This window comes from Esox lucius, chromosome 2 (assembly GCF_011004845.1).
Source record: "Esox lucius isolate fEsoLuc1 chromosome 2, fEsoLuc1.pri, whole genome shotgun sequence".
Lineage (NCBI taxonomy): Eukaryota > Metazoa > Chordata > Actinopteri > Esociformes > Esocidae > Esox > Esox lucius.
The window spans coordinates 8,114,685-8,136,587 of NC_047570.1; the positions used below are offsets into that span (position 1 = coordinate 8,114,685).

The 21,903-nt window shown below is 43.3% G+C and overlaps 1 long non-coding RNA gene across 1 annotated transcript in view; it reads left to right on the forward strand.

Moving 5' to 3' along the window:
- The window catches only part of LOC109616489, a 59,240-nt gene extending 37,675 nt beyond the window's left edge, over nucleotides 1–21,565 (forward strand). The window contains exon 3 of the long non-coding RNA XR_002197624.3: nucleotides 19,687–21,565. This is a non-coding gene — a long non-coding RNA (uncharacterized LOC109616489). The remainder of the gene's footprint in view (nucleotides 1–19,686) is intronic.
- Nucleotides 21,566–21,903: the final 338 nt, after the last annotated feature.

The following is a 21,903-nucleotide window of genomic DNA, read 5'->3' on the forward strand; positions in this document are numbered from 1 at the left end:
TTAGATGCTAACTGCATTTCGTTGTATTGTACATGTCCTGTTCAATAACCATAAAGTTGAATCTAATCTAATGTAGTGAGGGATACTGGAAAACGGGAACGGTTTCACACAAATTGGATTATCTTTCAACCTAAGCCGGGTCTCTTACGGGCTTTTTGCCAGTGTACTCCTTGATTGGGATGATGTTGCAAATGATGTAGGGGTGTGACGTAGTGGATGATAAGGGAGATGATGTACGGGAGGTGACCCAGGGCTTTGGTTAAGGCGGTGACGGCGGTGATGTTGACGTGGGCACTATGGGTTGCCAGCAGAGGGTCCGTTACCAGGCTCTCAGGCCGGCTGGTGACATCTTTTTGGGTCGGTGTGCCCTTAGCCTCGGGTCAACCCTCACACACACAACTAGCCCCTTTAGTTGGCTGGTCACACGTTCAGGCGATCGAGCCTGGAAGCGGACGATTGTATTCCAAGGGGAGCGTGGAGCCCAACGTTAGGAGCAGGGTGTGAATTAAGACCAAGCACAGTCGTGACATCATTCTGCAGGTGCCTGGTGTGTCATCGCCGCCGCTCCGGCCGCCAACTGCATGGGCATCAGCTCCGACGGCGTTCTTTTTCTCCACCCTGAGGTGCCCGTGTCACCCGTCCCTCTCCCTCCGCAGGTCCTGAGTATGTTCCCGGCAGGAATTATAGTCTCTGAACGCTCCACGGCTCATTTAAGGGGAGAACAGGACCTGAATATGCTTTTATCTCCAATGTAGAGGGTCTGTGTACTGCAGCCACACTGTCATGTCCAGGCACACACCTTTGTTATTTACATAGGCAGATGGGTTTTCACACCCTGGTTCAGAGGACGGCACGTGGCCGATGGGAAGATGTATTTTTTTGGGTTGTTGGCAGGAAGTGTCTGAGAGGGGACTGATGTTCAAAGCATTACTCCGAGGGACAGGGGGAAATGGTTTTGAATGAGTGTCTAACCTAATCTGATTATGGTTCCTATCTTCGCTGCACAATTCTTCAGTTTTTCTTCCTATTTTTGCTTCAGGGTAATGTTGCTTTTACATACAATATACAGTGCTATCTGAATCATGTAGAAAAGATTCTATAAAACAATGCAAAGTGTCAAATAAAAATTTTATTCTGTGCATTGACATTTTTTGTGTTACTTTGACTAGATTACATGTGAGGGGCTGATCATATTTCGACTGACTTCCATTGGCTATTGACATGAATTATATAATTGGGACTTTAAATGCCGTGACTATTAAGAATCCGGAACAAGTCCTTTAGAAACCCCAGGCTGAGACAAAACAGAGAGGGAGAGCACACTGCTTTCGCATTCTGACTGCAACACAATTAAGACAGACCGCTAACAGATACTCCGGGTTTAGCCACATTACTCTTAAAAAATGTTACACGACGAAGAGACATCCCTGACAGCGAAACATTATCCTCCGAGTTGCAATTAATTACCCTCACGTCCTCTTTTCGCATCTCATTTCCATATCTTAACAAAGGCAAGGATCTGCCATGGGAGAACCACAGGTTAGTTGGCACGAAGCAGGGAGGTGCTAGAACAGAAACCTAAATGAACAGGCTGCGTTTGCCTGAATGTGAAAGCCGTTGAACTTATGTTCTCGTCGTAGATATGGCGCAGTTGTACGAAACACATTTTTTCCATATTCCTGTTGTTGTTACATCTGTTTTTAGTTGGGGTCGTGTTGCCATGTCCCCCCCCCCCCCCCCCCCCCCCCCCCCAACACTCCCAACCAGCACTGCTTTTGCCTCTTGTTCCCTTTCGCCCTCTCATTTATAATCTGGTGGGGAGTTTGGAGATAAAGGAGCAGGGTGTGGAGACAGAGTGAGCGGTCACATTCTGTGATGCTATCTGCTTCCCACAACGCACTGCAAGTGGACGCCTGACATGTTCTATACATCTTTCCACTGTAGCACTCATTAAACAAATACCCATTGATATATAGCTCTCAAGAAATGAATTTTTACCACTCTGTGCCGTGTGCTCTCTCTCGTGATCTCTTGGGCCCTCAAAAACACAGGCACGCATTTTTTTTTTGTCCAGCGGCAGTTGTTTTTGTTTGATTCTATTTTCTGTTAGCTGATACTGCTCCAGGTTGATTGAACCATAACCTTTTTTCTACAGAGAAGCGCTTGCATTGTGAGGTTATAAATGATATAGATGTGATTATAGAACACATACTGATTGCTTCCTACGCCTACTCTCTATGTACTTCTCAAACGGATCAAGCTAGTGCGCTAGTGCTAACAAATATTCCCACCCGGAGATTCTGTTGATAGGAGTCGGTAAAGAGATTTACCTCTGCATGTGTGCGTATGAGCCCATACAGTATACCGCTAATGTTGTTTTGCTCGCCAACTACTTGAAGCGATGAATCTTAAAGATGAGAGCATCCTGGTAATGGAATAAAACAAGGTTCTCAGTTTGCACTTGTCTATAATGTATGTTTGTGTCTTAGAGCTCTCGCATAGAGATGTCAATAAGTGATATCATAGCAATTTTCTCGTTAATGCCTGAATAAGAAACACGTCTCATGTTCACGCTTTCTTTTCATTTTTCTAAATGGGTGATTATTTGCATGGGTCTGTGTTGAGAGGATTTTAATTAAAGTTATAATTTCATTTCATGCAATCAATTGACATTGTAATGAAAATGCAGAGAGATTCCCTGTGAAGAGGACGTTGGTCCTAAAATAATCCTAATCAGATTTTTGCCAGGGACTGTAGGTCAATTAGTCATCCAGGAGAGAAATTAGGATGTCTGTTCGGTCACACAAACTCACAGCCACTAAATGGTGAAAATAAAATGGGTTCTTCATGAAAACTCTTCAGAGGAAGGTGAACATGATCTTGTCTCTAGGAATTAACACTAGAAAGACCAAGTGAGTCATTTGGACTCAAACTTCATTTACTATGAAAATATGTCTGCCTTAAGTCAATTTGACACACATATTGTTAGAATTTTCAAGAAATGTGTTAATGCAATTTTAAAATGACATGCCATTATTTTCCCAGGGTGCCAGAAAGTTACTTTTTCAAATACTGTACATAGACACATCCAGATTGTGTAGATGTTTGAGTTTCCAAAACATGATAACAGATAGCCCATAGAAACAAAAATGGATAAAAAAAAGCTATTGTGTTATTTGAAAAAACGAAATGGTATTTTGATGATACCTAAGCCCATCATAAACAAAAACAAAATCAGACAGCTGTTGTTTGTCTTTATTAAATATTTTCATAATTATTAGACCTGAAATGTTTTACTCATAATGCCATGGTTAGATTTGCTCAACAACTTCAAAAAGATGTCTAGAAACGTGCTCTATACCTGAAATATCTTTTTTTTTACCGCCAGAACAGTGAATTATTTTATTTTTTAATAGTAAATCAAGTCACCTGATGCAAATAATACTTTCAAATATAAAAGCTAGCTAGAGTAAGTGGGCGTTTCCTGCCTTGCACTCCATATGCATCCTTTAAATGACTTGCTGATATCATTAAATAAAGCTAATGTACTTGTAAAACAGTCAGCAGGGACAGTACATCATTGTAAGTGTTGAAGAGAGGGGGGAGGGATAGGGGGGTGGGAGGGGAACGGAATGGGGTGAGGTGGATGCTGGTCAGTGGAGATGTCTCGGGCCCATAAATCTTGGCCTCTTCCTGCCTAGTTATTGTGTATTTCTTTTGGCCAGAGATTGATTGTAGCAGGGAGAAGATGAATTTGCCCATAGACCTTTTTTTTTTTCAAACTCCTGATGCTTGGCCAAGGTGATAATGCTCTCGGTTTTTTTGTCTCCCCCCGATCCCCCCTGCCTCCCTCCCCACACACACACACACACACTATTTTTTTCAGAGATAATTTGTTTTGGATTAGAAACAGCATGCTGAAACGGATGGGTGGGGGGTGGGGGTGGGCCAGCACACTGGGGTCACTGGCGAGAGGCTAGAGCAGGACCATGTACAAGTGTCCCAGGTGTGGCACAAGAACACAACAGCCCCCCCTGTTTCCCTCCAAAAAAATCCCTCCCTTTCCCTGACTCCCCCTGCCAGCACTCTGTCTTTCTCTCTCTCTCATACTTCTCCAGGAACACCGTTAGCCAGGTTTTATCCTACGGGGGAATGAGAGCGAGACTAGACACAGATGCTTCACCAGCGTAGATGCAGACGCATCATAATTGTACGCTGCGCTCAGTGCTCTTTGTCTGGCCGCTGTAAGTCTGTACCGGTGCCAGGTCTTCTGCTCTGGAGGCCTGTGTCTGAATACTGCTTAACCTGTGACAATCACCACGAGGCCAGCCAGAAACACTAGAAGTGTAATTTTCCTGGCAAAGTAATAGGATATTATGGCAAATGTTGATTTGGTGAATTATATTTTTATAATATCAGATTTAGTATTTAGTATTTGAAAGAGAAAAAAAGATGGATCAAATGTTTAACAATGGTATGTGTGAAATAAATATACACAATGAATGTGGTCATTGGAAATGACTAGAAACTGAATTTAGACATGTTGAGTTAGAAAACACATTTGCATCAAATCGCACATTCCTTCAAAACGGAAAAAACACACCCGTCAACACCCGCGCACACACACCCACAAACACACGGACAAAAAAAACTTTGAAAGTCATGCGAGGAGCACTTTTTTCCCTTTTTTCCAGCGTTGACCTTTCTGCAACGTTGCCCCGTATTCACTGGTTGTCAGCACATGCTTTGTCCGGGGCCATCCGTCTCTGTCATCCGTCACTCCTACCCCGAATCCCATCCGTCCCATTAGCCCGGGATGAGGAGCGCCGCGCCTGCTAGCCTGCGGGATCATTAGAGCCCAGCCGCTCCCTCCGCCCCAGTGTTACCGGTCCGCAGCCCAGCGAGGAGTCCAGGTGGCCTGTTGTTATTTATAACAAAGGAAACAACACAGCAGAACCGTCTGACACCAGGTCCGTACGGACCGCCTCGCCAACCGCCAGGACGGGAGGGGGGTCGGGTTAGGACGAGAGTGGCTGGGGGGGGGGTGTCATCACTGAAGGACAGCTAAAAGTGGACCTCCGCTCTTAAACCCGGTCCTCCCAACGGTAAGAGCCTGGGACTTATTGAACAGCTGTTGGGTCCGGCGCCCGGTAAGATTGATTGTTTTAATTGCAGACACTTTACTTTTTTTTTGTAACATCTGAATACTTAATTTGGGGTTTTAAAGGATGTTATGGTGCTTTCCCTCAACCCCTACCATCCTGCTTCCCTATCGTTTCCCTCTAGCTACCCTTTCCCCTCTTCATTTCTCAACATGCGTTACTCTCTCACTCCCACTGTTTCCTCGCAGTTACAATGTCTCCTTTAAAGAGGTAGTATCCGGGTTTTGGGTCCACTCTAGCATTTTTAGTGTTCTTCTCGGATGGTTCTCCTTCATCCTGCTTTGGTAGTGCTGAGTGTGTGGGGAAGGCTTATGGACGCCAGTCCATCCTGACATCTGGATTGTCTCTCGTCTGTGGGCTTGTGTACAACCAGCCTTTCAGAGCTTGTCTTGTGTTAATGGCCTGGTCCTGTCAACTCCCAAGTTGATGTAAAGGAAAAAACAGGACTTACATGACTCTTTCTGCTGCCAGTGATATATTCCCTCCATGAGAGGCACTCTGTTACGAGCCCGGAGGAAATAAATGTTGGCACGTTTTACACAACTCCCCCCTGTTCATCTTCCTTTTGGTATGCATAATCTAGATATCAGATAGGGTGTTCAAGTTGTTGAGCTTGTTTGATATTGCTTATATCAAAATATGTACAAGTGTTTCTGTCTCTCGTGCCCATGTCTAAACTGGTGATAGGGGTGACAGTCCTGACCTCCCGGGTGATTTAATAAAATATCTCACACACCCAAACAACTAATGTAAATGTATTGAACTCTGATTTCACCAACTGGGTGGGACCATACCAGCCATACTGCCAGAAAAAGAGGGCATCTGCTTCTATTCTCCATGTGTTTTTTTCAAGCCCTACCTTAAAGTGACCACGCTCTATTTCCTATAGCCTGGCGGCTAGGCTGTCGGAGAAGTTGGGGGTGGGCGGCGGTTTTCAAGGCCAGAGGCAGGTGCCAATGTACCCTCACACTCCTCCTCGCATCCGTCACTCTGGAGGGTGGGAGCGGACAATTAATCGTGCACCCGAATGGAGAGGCAGAGAAGGGGAAAGAGAAAGAAGAGGGTGACGATAATAAAGTGGCCCTACCTGGCATTAATCTCCGTCACACCGCTTGCCTGTCAGGGCCGGCCGGCCAGTGACTAATGCCGCGCTTTGCATACAGTGGTCACAGGCAAGCGCAGCGTGCCACGCCATAACATCAGGCGGCGACTCACTCCGCTGACTTTTCGAGTAGCGTGGAATGATGGCCAAAACGACAGGGAATGGGACGGGGGTGGGGGTGGGGTAGTGGAAGGCTGAAAGGAAGAGAGCTTTTGCTCTGATCCATGATCAGATTTGGTAACATCTGTTTGCCTTCTCCCAATACATTGGTTCTGGCGATTCCAGTGAACTTTGAGTGACATCGAGAAGCTTTGTTTTCTTTGGCAGCGGGAAGACAAGCATAGGAAATGAAACTGGAAAGCCCAGTAAATCCACCTCTCATCCTCCCAGTGCAGCTGGGTTGATCCTATCTCACACAGTATTCATCTAATGCAAAACATGTACCAAACTCCTAGTACACACACACCTCGTAAAATGAACTGGTGACTACTTTAAGTGTTGTTAGTAGTGAATGGGTCGCAACACAGCGTTACCACTCCAATAAGAATGTGGTATTTACCACTTTGACCTCAATGGCTTAAATGTCTGGCCATAGTCTGACTAAACGTCAATGTAACATTACGTCAACCCCTATTCTGTCCTCAGAAGATGTCCGGTTAGTTTTAACTGGTGAACAGGTTTTGGACCTCTACTAACCAGGCATGTAGTAAGAGAGTACTAACAAGAACGGAACCCCTGGCTTTGGTGGTCGTCTGTTTCCTGTAGTAGCAGCTGAGTGTGTGTCTGTCGATTCCCCCCACCCCCACCCCGATCAATGATATTTTAGGGCCTTAACTACTCCCATACATCCCAATCTAATTACAGCCCCTCTCCGGGCTGGTGTCAGGCCCTTGATAACCGACGTCTCCTTCCTCTCCTGCTTTTCTTCCTGTGAATGTGTAAATCAGGGATACCGGTCCAAGGGACCCTGGTCGTGGCAGGAGTGATGAGTGGACGGGGGGGTCGGGAGTGGGGGGGGGCGTTGGATGCGGCGTTGTTGGGAGGAGTCAGCCATTCCATTACTCTGCTGCTTATCCAGTCAGTTCATTAGGCCTAGGCTCTGAACATTATGAACATTAGCCAGCCAGACCAGCTTGGGATCATTAAGGACCAAGCGGGGGCCAGCCTGGGGCCCAATCGTTGACTGTGTTAACCCGTTGCGGACACAGACAGGCGAAAAAGAAAGAGCGTAAGTTAGGAATTTCATTCGAATGACAAGCCGCGTCTGCAGTTAAGATCAACATACCGAAATTCACGTGGGGGTCGTCCAGACGTTACTTTGGAACGCACGGCTGTGTTGATGATTTTACATGCAGCTACAGCGCATTTCCCATTCAGCGCAGACCCTTCCGACGCCCCGTAGTTTACACGGCGTCCATCTGAAATTAGTTTGAGGAATCAATATGACTACATTGGTGAGAAATCAATTAAATCATGTTTCTGCAGCCAAGAGGGTCCGTTGTGTGCTAAGACAAACAAACAGATAGGAATACGTGGATAGGGCCTCCACACCTCCACACCTCCACACCTCCACACCTCCACACCTCCACACCTGACCTTAAACAAACACTGTTCTCCCGACGGAGGGCTGAATGACAAATACTCCGTGAACCCCGGGGAACGGCGCGAGATAGTAAGAGAGCACGCATGTCACCGGCTGGATACGGTGGCACAAAATTCTTAACGATTTCGCCGTAACACCGGGGCTGTGGAGCAGGGTGGCAGCATTACTGATTTGTTGCCAGGTAGCGAGCCAATTAGCAGCAGTTGTTATTATTTACATTTCGCACCATATATCATGCTAATCGCGCGGTCGATTTGTCACTGGCAGCGTGGCGTGAGATCCCAGTGATTTATGCAGATGGCATTGGGGATTCACGGTGTTTGAGGTAATGGGAGAGCTAGGCGCAAACATAGCTTGGAGGACCCCAACTGTTCGGATGCACTTTGCTTGAGACAGGAGCCACCCCCCGCTTCTCAATCACCTGGATGAGTCTCTTCGCCGCCTCATCCGCCCTGCCTCTCCTTCGTCTCGATGTAATGATTCTGTTTTCAACGGATGTCCACTCTTGTCTATCCTCCCCCGGGTTATAAGAGATTGTCTGACTGTTGACACATCGCTTGCTGAATACATCTTCGCCATACTCATAAGTGGCAAGTGGCAATTTAAAAATAAATAAACACATTAAATCCCCGCTCCGGGACTAAGGAAAACGAGATCATTGCCGATGATATTTTCATCTCACTTCCATCCGGCCTCTCTTTCAATCCTCCCCAAAAAGCTTTCCGATCAATCCGAATCACCCAAGTATCAGCCAAGAGAGGGAGAAGGGAGAAGGGAGAAGGGAGAGAGGGAGGACGTTGTCGCCTTAGTTTTATGAAGTTTTTTTTCTCTCTGAGATTGAATGGTGGGAAAGCAATATCCTCCAGCTCTTTTAATCATGTGACGGCGGACAGACCTACGTGTCGGCGCCGTGGCCCATTGATCAAAGCCAGCCGGTTCCGTGATGGGAGAGGGACAGGCTGACGTGGACGCGGGGCCCAGCACGCCCCAGCCGGGCCGCGTTCAGCCGTTCCCTACGGCAGAACGCAAGGCCATTCGTCAAAGTTTTATCTGATTCCTAAGGTATTGGGTCTATCAGTCACTATGTATGAAATGGAGATTGACCCCTCTGTGGACATTTTTCTAAATTAGAGCGGGCTGATACGGAGCATTATGGGCTGGTGCCTGGGTGACCGGCGCATGTTAATGTGGACCGGGCCCTTGTTAAAACCAACAGTGTGTGCTGTAATTTGATTGTGGGGGGGAGAGGAAAATTTGACTCTTTTACATTAGAAGTCGTCTGAACTATAAATGGTTTCTCTCCCCTGGGCTTTAAATTGCCTCTCCTCTGACAAAGCACCTGCCAGGAATTCATCAGCCATCCCATCCATCTGTCCATCAGGGCTCCGCTCTTCTCTGCCATCAACAGGTAATGTCTAGCTGTGGTTGGCGAACAATAATCAAGGATGGGAAAACATCACGGACTCTGTCGCCGGCCGTTATGCCACAAATGTATTCTGCTTAGACAAACACGCATTCTATACATCGATTTTCCATTCTTGTAGATGTCCCCTCATTTTATTTCTCCTTTACGCCTCCCCCATAACTATTAGAATTATTTTATTCTGGTATTTTTTATGCCTATATTTCTTTATTCCCATGTTTCTTCAACTTTCTTCAACTTTTTCTTTCTGTGGTAAATCACCACCGAACTTGTATCAATTGGCAGTCAGGCCACCGTAAATGGGCCAACGTGAAAACAAAGGAAACACAATTTCCTTCCTATAAGATACATAATAAAGGTAAATATATTTTGTAACTATAACAGCAATCATCAGTGCTCACAATCAGAATCACCCAATTTTATTCACACATACCCAGAATTGTGCTTGGTTTAATGATCATGCTAGAGGTAGATAACATATAGGGATAGAATACACAACATCTCTATGAATTGGACTACCTTTACATTCAATGAGTGGTGAGCGTATGAAATAATGGGAGATGAGATCTCATGTGTAGATGTATAGTTTTGAAGAAGGATCAACGCCAAGGTGATGTGTTTGTGATAGGTGTAAAGTATTTGTTTGTGAGTATAAATGCTGTGCATTCAAATAGCCCACATACTGTACCAGTTGCGTCAATATATTGACTAGCACAAGATCAGGTGTAGCCTGCAGCAACCTCTTTGGCCAAGTAACTCTCTTTGGTTTTGGCATATCTGCAGGGCAGTAAATGATATATTCTATAAAAACATACAAATTGCCAACAGGTATGCAACTTGACAGACCGATGACAGGATGTCAGTAAAAAACATTTCCTATGTGTGCCTCAGTCCCCCTCAAAAAAACAAGAGATTATTATAACAATAATTTGTTCCTGATATTGGTAAGCTAATATTATTAATTTCAAAGCATATTTTATTGACATACCATTCATGTCTATCCTAATGTCATAAAATATCTGTACACTAAGTTCAACAATACAAGGTTGAGACAACTTGAGAACACAGAAGTGTTCAAAAATAAACAAATGAGACCAGAGAGATGCTAGATTCCACAGAATTAGTATTGAAAACCAGACCAGTGATTGGGATATTGAGTTATAACTGGCTGTGGATTGTAAACGCTCAACTACAACTCTTAATAGAATCACAGTAAAACAGTTATGCTATGTATTCATGGAATAGTCAAACTTTTTTGGCCGACAACCACATTTCAATATCAACAAATTATTGCGACCCCAACCATGTGAAGTAAAATTATATAATAGTTATTTTTTATTTGAGGCTATGAGAGTCAATTGTAAAACATTCTCCCTCGACCCCATGTTCATATCAGGTGACCCCACATGGGGTCGCGGCCCCTAGTTTGGGAACCTCTGGTGTATTGATACACATTATGATTGTGTTCATTTTTCACTATAAATGCGAAAGCTGGTCCCTTTTAAAATAGTAGCGCAAAGAGTTGTGAAATCCCTCCTTACTATCATTGTATTGTTGAACCTGGTCCGTATGCTAATATATCGACAAACCACAGGCTTAAGACGTGCATGAGAGCAAAGCAACATCATCTGCAACAGACATTAGAAAAGGACCAATGACGCTCTTGTCACTGTGAGTCTACATCAGTCATATTGGTCATCACTGGTTGTAGACATAAATTGTATTTATGACGATCACTAATACATGTCTATGTCTATTTTGTTAAAGAATGGGGATACATTTGTGGCTCATCACCGATGCTAACCTAGCTTCCTGTGTGGTCATGGGTGGTGGCTGGGGTAAAACAGGGGACACGTGGAGGAAGACATCCCCTGTACTTAGACGGTGGTTGAAGTTATGCCAGAAGTTTTCAACCCTTTTGTCCCCCAACTCCAGGCCCATGTTTCCCTGAGTGGAGTCAGTCTTCATTAGCATCTCCTGTGTGCTTTCGCTAAGTTGGTCACTAGGATTCTCCTCCGCATCCCTTCTCAACTCCTCGAAAAAAAAGCAACTTAATGACACCTCAGAGTGTATCGCGACCATGGACAACACCTCCTTCACCGCCATCTGGAGCTTGTTCTTCTTTCTGGGACCACCTGGGGATTCAATAAAGAATTGCATTAGGGGTTTCCAAGACATAGAACATGGATACATACACTGTTTTTTATATGCATGGTTAATTTAACTGTCATGATATACAGTATACCGGTAACTTCTGTTTATTGTTTACTGCTCTTGAATTGGTTTTGTATTCTATGAAGAGCAATAGAAGTACAGTGCTTTATTATGTTGCTGTTGCTCTGATTACTTATTTTTCAAGCAAATAAACTAAATTGGGATATGATCTCTTGAAATTGTTTGCATGAAGGTTATATATTGACAGCAATGTCCTAACATCCAGAAGAAGCTACTCTATCTAGCTCTGCCAGGTCATTAGTTATTTGATTGCTGCATTTGTAATGCCAGCCCGAGCAAAAAAGAACCAGTGTGAACTTCACCAATATGCACTTTAAGAAACAAAACATTGTGATTAGGTTAAAATTAAATCTGTTAATCAGAATGCGATGATGTGCAATTCTTTTATCCCTATATCTAGTTGAAGATTGTACAAAGACAACATATCAAATGTTGAAACTGAGAAATTGTATTGTTAAATAAAAAAAAACATGCCCATTTTATATTTGATGCCAGCAACATGTTTCAAATAAGTTGGGACAGGGGCATGTTTATCACTTTGTTGCATCACCTATTCTTTAAAAAAAATACCCTGTAAGCTTTTGGGAATTAGGTTAAAATTAAGTTAACACTCTCAACAATTCTCTGTGTTCTATACATCCCTGTGTGTCTCATTGGTAGAGGTTTCCGGTTTCTCATTTTTCAGTTTTTAATTAAAAGTAACCATCAAACTCTTATAAAATATAAAATATTGTTCTTTTTCGGTGGATTAAGCTATAGATGTTGTTTGGTTAGCTAGCTTGCTAACAAGATGTGTGACTCACTTCTAAACTTTGACAAACGTTATACACAGTTAGTATAGATATGTTGTCAATAAAATATTTGACATCAGTCAACTTGCAGGCTGATGAATCTCATTCAGTCAGAGTATAGAAAACAACAACAGGGCAAGCCAGCTGGCTTCTTTTCTCTATGTTATCAGTGCAGTTACACAACACCTACAATGTTTTCTACTTTTGTTTGCAATTTATCCTTTACTAGATATGAGAATCATCATTTGCCCAAGTGCAGTACTTTCTAATTCTCAAAAGCGAAAACCATGCCTGTGAATGTTTTATTTTATACAGTATCAACAGCTAACTGTCATCTTCTTCCGCTTATCCGGGGCCGGGTCGCGGGGGCAGCAGTCTAAGCAGAGATGCCCAGACTTCCCTTTCCCCAGACACTTCCTCCAGCTCTTCCGGGGGGACACCGAGGCGTTCCCAGGCCAGCCGGGAGACATAGTCCCTCCAGCGTGTCCTAGGTCTTCCCCGGGGTCTCCTCCCGGTGGGACGGGACCGGAACACCTTCCCATTAGCCATTCGTGAATGGATTTTTATGGACAGAATTTCTAGGCGCAGCCAGGGGCCGGAGGGTGTCAGGTTTGGGGACCACACGATTTCGTCTCTGCTCTTTGCGGATGATGTTGTCGTGTTGGCCCCTTCAAACCAGGACCTTCAGCATGCACTGGGACGGTTTGCAGCCGAGTGTGAAGCGGTGGGGATGAAAATCAGTACCTCCAAATCCGAGGCCATGGTCCTCAGTCGGAAAAGGGTGGCTTGCCCACTTCAGGTTGGTGGAGAGTGCCTGCCTCAAGTGGAGGAGTTTAAGTATCTAGGGGTCCTGTTCACGAGTGAGGGAAGGAAGGAACGGGAGATTGACAGACGGATCGGTGCAGCTTCTGCAGTAATGCGGTTGATGTATCGGTCTGTCGTGGTGAAGAAAGAGCTGAGCCGCAAGGCGAAGCTCTCGATTTACCGGTCAATCTACGTTCCTACTCTCACCTATGGTCATGAGCTTTGGGTCATGACCGAAAGGACAAGATCCCGGATACAGGCGGCCGAAATGAGCTTTCTCCGCAGGGTGGCTGGGCGATCCCTTAGAGATAGGGTGAGATGCTCGGTCACCCGGGAGGAGCTCAGAGTAGAGCTGCTGCTCCTCCACATCGAGAGGGGTCAGCTGAGGTGGCTTGGGCATCTGTTTCGGATGCCTCCGGAACGCCTTCCTGGGAAGGTGTTCCGGTCCCGTCCCACCAGGAGGAGACCCCGGGGAAGACCTAGGACACGCTGGAGCTAACTGTTTAATTGAATTGAACACTTTGGCCTTGTCTTATGTTGCATGATTTTTCAGACAGCAGAGATGTAGAAAGATAGACACACACTTCTTGAGAGTGATGGTTTGCTTTCGTTGTGTATCACTTATTTGCATCTACAGTAGGGAAACTTTAGTCCTGAATGGTTTTAAGGGACTCCCCACTAGTCTGCATAGACTTTGGAGAAAAGATTTGAAACACAGATATTGGTCTTTAATTGCCCCTTTTTGGCTTCTGACCTTATTAGGCCATTTGGGAAAGGTCTGTCATTAGAGCAGAGCTCACTAATATCTGCTGCCATATTCTAATGCCTCCTGGTTAACAACGCACAAATACCAGCACTTAAAGAGAAACAAAAAAAAATACTTAAAGAGAAACAAAAAAACTTTCCATCAAGAATGTTAACATGTGCTGTCCCGGTCCTATGTGTGGGAGGATCCTCGGGCTGGATCAGATAATCTGCCTATATGAGTGCATTCTGAGTAGTAGTTAGACTTTAGGTATTGTCAGAAGGACAAGGCGGTGTCGTTAAGCACTACGCCACAGAGCTGTACATTTACCAGGTGTCAGTATAGCCTCTTGACATTATATCATTTGAATATTTTGTTAGACACCATTAACCACTGTGTTAAACTGAGTAAATTTTTTTTGATTAAGTTTACCTCCACCACAAATAGCATCTATGAACTTTATGTCTTTTGCCACTGGCCGTTTTAACAGCTTATTAGCCATTCGTGAATGACATTGATACAATAACTACTGTATCAACATAGGTGACAATGACAGACTTTTCATCAAATGCAAAGACGAGAGAATCGTGTAGCAAAAAATATACAAAATTCACCAGAAATAGTCGCAATATAACAGTAAACAGTCTCATTTTAGGCTTCCCATAGCGTAGCTACTGAATGTTGTAGCCAGCGAAGTTTTTATTTATCCTGAACAAAGAATTTTTTTGCCACTGGCCGTTTTAACAGCTAATTAGCCATTTGTGAATGACATTGATACAATAACTATCAATATAGGTGACGATAACTGACTTTTTTGTCAAGTGAGTGAGTGAGTGAGTGAGTGAGTGAGTGAGTGAGTAAGTAAGTAAGTAAGTAAGTAAGTAAGTAAGTAAGTAAGGTAAGTAAGTAAGTAAAGTAAGTAAGTAAGAGACATTTGCTCTTCTAGGCCGGCTCCGGTTACACGGTCTGGAAAAAGTTGAGTCATTTCAACAAAGTCATTAACAGCAAACAAAGTGATCCACATCCTTTTTTCTTTGAATCAGTAAAACAAAATAAGTCCAAGTCTGAGGGTACAAACTTTTCCAAAGTATCACATTTACATGACTTCACCTTGGCCAAACAATGAAAATAAAAGACAGGAGAAGACACAGATTTATGTAGTTATAAACAAAATACTGAGCATTTGTCTTTGATTGGTCTTCCTATCTGGCCAAAATAGTACAATAAAGGATGACACTGAACCTGTCTAAATAATATAACTAACTGTAAAACCCATCCCTGTATAGGAAACAGATGTTGAAACATGTCAGTTTGCATGTCACCTACAGTATCACAGCAGGAATGGGTGGGGGCTTCTTATCTAGTGAGTGTTCCCACCATGTGTAACCTGTGAAATTAATGTCGACAAATGTTCCGAGATTGTCCCTGAATCGTGATAAACGTCACGTAGGACCTTTTTCAGACTGGCTATTCCTGGACGCATTCTTCGCAGTCTTCCTCACAAGACATTTTTCATCCCACAACACTCCTACTGACAATGACTCACGTCTTACTAAAAATGACTCAAACCCAACCGACAATGACTTAACTCCTAGTGACAATATCCCAAGTTCAACGTTGATATGGAATTAACTAGTAACAATGGTTTACTGGGGGGATGGAGTGTCCTAATGTGGATACTGTATTGTGGTTTAAATTAATTGGACTTTGGTCTGAGATGGTAGGACTTTGTATTTCTGATTAGCACTGAAGCTCTGTTGCCCCAGCTGAGCGCCTCCGGTAAGAGTTCAAGGCCAGTGAGCAAACCACTCTCTCTCAGTGGCGTCCTGGTAAAGTCAATATGCCCCAGTGTTTAAAGAGTACAGCAGATACTCATGTATGGACACACAAACGCACACGCAATTTCTACAGGGTCCATGATATTGATAAATCTTGCATTCACTTTTATCTAAGATTAAGGACCAAAACAACTAAGTGGCTGTGAAGTTGTCCTTTTATCACTCACACTTTATTCTAGCAACTGAAACATCCCAGATAGGAGTAAGGCTTTTAATTTGGTCCGGTCTAATGGGTGTCTTCAAATGCGTTTCCAAGTAGAGCAAAACGGCGCCATACAGATATCGGAAGTGTCATAAGAATGAATGAACCGCTCTTACATTGGAACTGCCAAGCTGTCAGGCAGTGGGCAGGATGCATGACTGACACGCTTTGATTGGTCGATTTAATATAGAGAGGGAGGGGGGTAGCAGTCTCTGTGCTCTGTTAGAGCAGGGATGTGGAGCGCTGTAAGTCTATTTGTAGAAGACCTGGAGCGTTAACTCTCTAGGTGTCCGCCTTGTTAAAGGGGCTTGGAAAATAGGAGTTAAGATATACTTTATCATTTGATCCTGGCTGCGAAAGAAATCAACAGGAAAGATTCTACTTCAACAGCTATGCCTCAGCTTCAGTCCATGCTACACTGGTATGGTGTATTCTACTTGATACTTTAGAGCAAGGGTGGAAAGTTCAACAAACTAGAACAGATTCAGACACTGTTTCAAGGCCTGATTCTGTGTCTTTTGGTTAATGTAATGTTTCTGGGAGTGTTCTTTGCCGAATCGCTATGGGACTGTAAAATGACAGGCCAAACCAAATTGCACTATGTTTGCGTATGTAATTTCATGTTCCTAAAAACGTACCATTATTGTTTTTCCCTCTCCAATTTAGAAGGAGATCAATATTCAGCTTTGTTTATTAGAGTGACAGGCCGTGGATATTGCATTTTTGTGTTTCCTTTATAAGAGAGCATTAAAACACAATATAAAGGAGCCTTTTTATGAGCTGACGGTTGAAAGTAGAGATTGTGTTAATGGTCCAAAACTGTTGAAAAATGACAACTGCTCTTATTCATATGTAATCACGGTATACCAATATCAATCATAAATGTCCATCTCACATTTCTGATTCACAATTATGAAAATGCATCCCTGTAGCCTCATTCATAACACAGATAAACTGCATCGAATCCTATGTGTGGGTGGGGCAGTTTGTTTAAAACTATACAGCTAATACACGTCGGTGTGTGGCAAAAATACCGGTTCACTCCAAGTCTATATTTATTATGTTCCTTATAACTTGTCATTTAGGTTATTGACAGGCAAATTGCCTCAATTGTACATTTTCTATTTAACACAGAAGCTTCCACCGGTCTCAGTCATAATATGTAGATAACACCATATGAAAGAGACAATGACTGCCTGTTCAGTCATTCTCTTTTGTGTCTGTGGAGAGGTCCAGAGCTCCAGGTCTTCCCTGTCCTGTCAGTTAACATCCGTTTAGGGTTTAGGAAAGAGTGTGAGTCAACTAGAAGAATGTCCTGATGAATGCTCCTGATGATTCCCTCTGTGAGTGATTGAGCACTAACCCTGTTTAGCTTTAATATACTTGTATTAGCATGAATAAATAACGAGGGTGTCCAGCGGTTCTGAATATTTGATTGTGTCTCTCTAATAGGCCTGCGTCTCCTGTCACATGATGCCACTGCAACTCTGTTGGTGCCATAACTGTGACTGGTGGCCATCGATCTTTATCACCGGGCCCTAAATCAATTACAACCCACCCCCCCACCCACCCCCGAAGAGAAGGAGAAAGCTTACCCCAACTATGCCTGTCCCTTTGTGCTGTCTTCATCAAAGACAAAACGGGCTGTTATTAAAGGTTGGCATCTCTACTTCAGCCGATGTCTATTGATGTCAGCTGAGGACATGCGCAGTGGGAGGAAGCCCGGTCAGGCCTCTGTCCTTCCGCTGGCAGAACTTCACTGTCCACAGTACACGTACCCCTTAAATCATTCGTGTCACGAGCCCCGAGCCCGAGCGGGCAGGAAGTGTACAGGTAGCTGGACTGGAGCTTGTGGGTATTTTAGGGTGGGGGCGTGGAGGAGGTACAGCCCCATGGGACCGGCACAAACAGATTGACAAATGCAACCCAAGGCAGCCTTCAGATTAGATAATAACTCACGCATGGCGCGTGGTCGTCACAGCTGACCGTCGCTGCACCGCTCTGCACTCCGCCATTATCGCTGCGGCCTGGGGCGTCCAGGAGTAGTGAAGGGCATTTACACATGGTGTTGTTCTCTATGAGACTGCTAAGCGGGCTGGTCTTGAATGCAGCGCCTTTTCCAAAACAACAAGCTGACCACACTCTTCAGAACAGAATTATTTCTACGTAAATATTCAGACATTCGAAAACATTCTCACTTTGCCATTTCCCTCTGTCATTTTTCATTCATCCATTTCTCCATCCATGTCTCTGATCTAGACCAATGACTTGCAAACTTGTTCCACATTGGAAGCACGGGCCTGTGTAACCATTGACCCTTCCTGATAGTGCTTATAGGCCAAACCAGTGCAGGATCAGACCACAACCCAATTTATTCTCTCAGCCTCATGGAGCGGACACATTAACCAGATTAATTGTGGTGTGTAGTAGCTGTAACTAATTATGTTTTGGTTTTAAAAGACAGGCATTGGAATCTTCCGGAAAAAGGAGATGCCCACACACATTCTGTTTCCATAAGACCCCATTAGTGTCAACTGCAGAAGAGAGGGGGTGGTTACCAGAGAAGTGGGGTTCCCTTCACTGGTTTGGGAGACTACTGAGTACAGATATGAAGTGTATCTGAAGGGTTTACGTCTGAAACACTACCTTTATTTGTAACATTGGGGATTTTTCTCTCATCTCAATTTATTGCTTATGGATACCTCTCTGTGTTTATGAAAAATTAATGTTCTTATCTTTTTTATTCATAGATCAGATAATGTATGTTACATTTTACTGTCTAACCTAGCAATTTTATTTATTTCAGAATTTAAGGTGATTCATCGGGTGTTTCCAAGAACCATTATACCAAATTTGTAGACATGGTAATCATTTTCCCCAACCTAGTTAACATTTTAGACTTCAGAGTAAATTGAGCCTGCAATGGCAGTGTTTCTTAATCCGGGTCCTCGGGACCCAAAGGGGTGCAAGGTTTTGTTTTTGCCCGGGCACTCACACACCTGATTCAATCTAAAGGCTTGATGATAGGTTGATTACATCAATCAAGTGTGTGAGCGGTAGGGCAACATTTGAAGCAGGTGTGTGAGTGATAGGCCAAAAACAAAAACGTGCACCCCTTTGGGTCCAAGGACAAGGATTAAGAAACGCTGCCTTATGGTGATCATACATCAAATTTAAAATTGTTGCATTTGCTAAATGTTTAGGTATAAATTCCCCAGATCTCAATCCGATTGAGCGTCTGTGGGATGTGCTGGACCAACAATACTGATCCACGGCGGCTCCACCTCGCAACTTACAGAACTGGAGGGATCTACTGATAATGTCTTAATGCCAGATACCCCAGGACACCTTTAGGGGTCTTGTAGAGTCCATGCCTCGGTGGGTGGGTCGGTGCTGTTTTGGTGGCATGTGAATGACCGACAGCATACTAGTCTGGTGGTCATAATGTTTTGACTCATCGGTGTACACTGCCAGTATACCACTACTAAGGATTGTTTTACTGCTTCCGTTCCGGGTTCTTATCAACTGATTTCATATGTTGTATAATAATGTTGTGCAATCAAGTTCCAGCGAATAAATACAAAAAGTGAGAAAAATGTATTAGTCTAAAGCTGAAAAAGAAATGAACATAAGCAGCACATTGCCTAATCCACCCGTTTTCTGCCAAGGTTTGCATCGGTGCATTGACCTACTACAGAATCAACAGTATGTAGGTATTTTGTACTTCAAATGAAGTGTAGGCAAGTTGTTTAGGATTCAAACCTTCTCCTTTTCTTCACAGGAATAATGGGCTGTTACTGTAGCTGTTTCTCAATGTCAAGGAAGGATCCTTCGAAGCCAGAATTTGGAGGATGCTACGTCATCGACGTCCGTCGAAGGACCGTTCCAATGTTGAGGATCCTCCGAATCCCACCAAGGGGGAGAATTCGTTCGGAGAATTTCCCATAGACGGCAAAGGATGCATATGTGTATCCTTCGCGCTCCTATATTACCCACAATCCTATGCACATGGCTTTGCCAGCTCGTAAATGACGTAATGACGTGTACTTGGTAGCCTGTTCCATTGTACGTGTTCTTCGAATGCTAATGAGGAGCCTGGCCTAGCCTCTGAAGGATCCTTCCTTGGAAGGACTAGTCCTACCAAGGAAGGATCCTTGACATTGAGAAACAGCTTGTGTCTTTCTGTTTGATTCGTCAACAGGGTAGCCAAAACAAGTGCCTAGTACTGCAGCAAAAACTTTGTCTAGCATGTCTTCTCATGCACCTAACTACCGTATATCAATGTTTTTTCATCGCTTTGCTGATCAGTGGACAGTATATAGCCTCTGTCAAATATGTAGCTTAAAGTGCCTGAAGACTCAACATCAAATCTTGTAATGTTCACACAATATGCTCGTTAAGAAAAGTTAGTATCATCTTAAACACCCACCAAGATACGAACCCAAATAACAGCCCATAACTAGAGGAAAATGCACTTTCAAAAAAGATGTCGCCACATACAGTACATTACCTATGGCAGTGAAAACACATGCAATGTAAAATGTGGCACAACTTCAGGTAACCTTTTCCCCAGATCAGAAGTGCACTAAACTTATTTTCATCCAGCCAATGTAGTGTGTGATTGTATAGGTAGCTACATTTGCAGCTAATGCAAGCTAATGTTACCTGCTTGTATAGCTAATAATAGCGCTAACTTATACTAGCTAGCATTTAGCAAATACGATCAAGGCAGATAGGTAGATATGTCTTAATCCCACCAATAAATATCCAAGAAATTGAAAAGAAATTAAATGCTTGGAGCAAGATTAATCAAAATAGCAATTAAAATTGTACCTACTAAAGCACTGAAATAATAGATTTTTAAGAGTATTGCAAAAGTTTGTTTTCTACCCTTTTAAAGATGAGTTAGTATTTGCCTGTATTTTTTTTACATCAAAGATGTTGGGCTCCTACTGATTAAAATAAATAGGTTTTTACATGACAAATTGACGTGTTGGCTTGGCTTCTGCTATAGCTAGCTTTTTTTTTTCAAACAAGTTATCTGGACACTAGTACCCACTCTTTCTTTCCCTCAGCTCCTGATCTTTCAAGAACATTATTTTAGGAGTTGCCTGAAGGGTGAGAGAAATAGGAGATAGAGGACTACAATTTTGCTGAGGAACAGGACTCATAATGAGTACAACCAGCTACTCTTCTGAACTTTGTGTGGTGAGCTTTCTGGCGCCTAGAGCTACTGAGGCATCACCCAAGCAGATACCACACAGAATGGAAGAGAAGTCCAGTGGCTTAAATAACAGGCTGTTTCCCAGACTTGCCAACTAAAAGATCATCAACAGAATCCATCACCATCATCTACCCTCTAACTCTGAACTCCTCTCTTCAGTCAACCTCTGACCTCAACCTCTCCATCTTTGGAAGATGCAGCATTTAATCATTTGGCATTGGTTGGCTGGGGTGGTTGGCTGACCTGTAATCAAATGCTTGTTAGTTTTTTTGCTCTTGAAGTGTTTGAAAGTTCTATAAATTATTATACTATATACAGTATATGTGGCTTTTGTACAGTACAGTACCAGGCAAAGGTTTACTCATTCAAGGGTGTTTCTATATTTGTACTGTTTTCCACATTGCAGCATAATAATGAAAACATCAGAACTATGAAATAAAATATATCAAATCATGTAGTAATCCAATGATGACAGCTTTGCATTGCTCTTCACCAGCTTCATGAGGCATTCACCTAAAATGCTTTTCAATAAACAGGTGTGCCCTGTGAGTTAACTTACACACTTATTCTTGGTCTATTTATATTGGTTAAAATATTTGCACTTATGTCTAAAAAGTATTCCAATTCATCACTCTATCAACTTTACTCAATATTTCCTTTTACATGATCTTTAAATGTTCAAATACATAGAATATGTTAATCAAAATGAAATAAAATAGGTTAAAATGTGCATTAGTTATTAATCACAAAAGCATTTCATCTGAAGCACTTTTT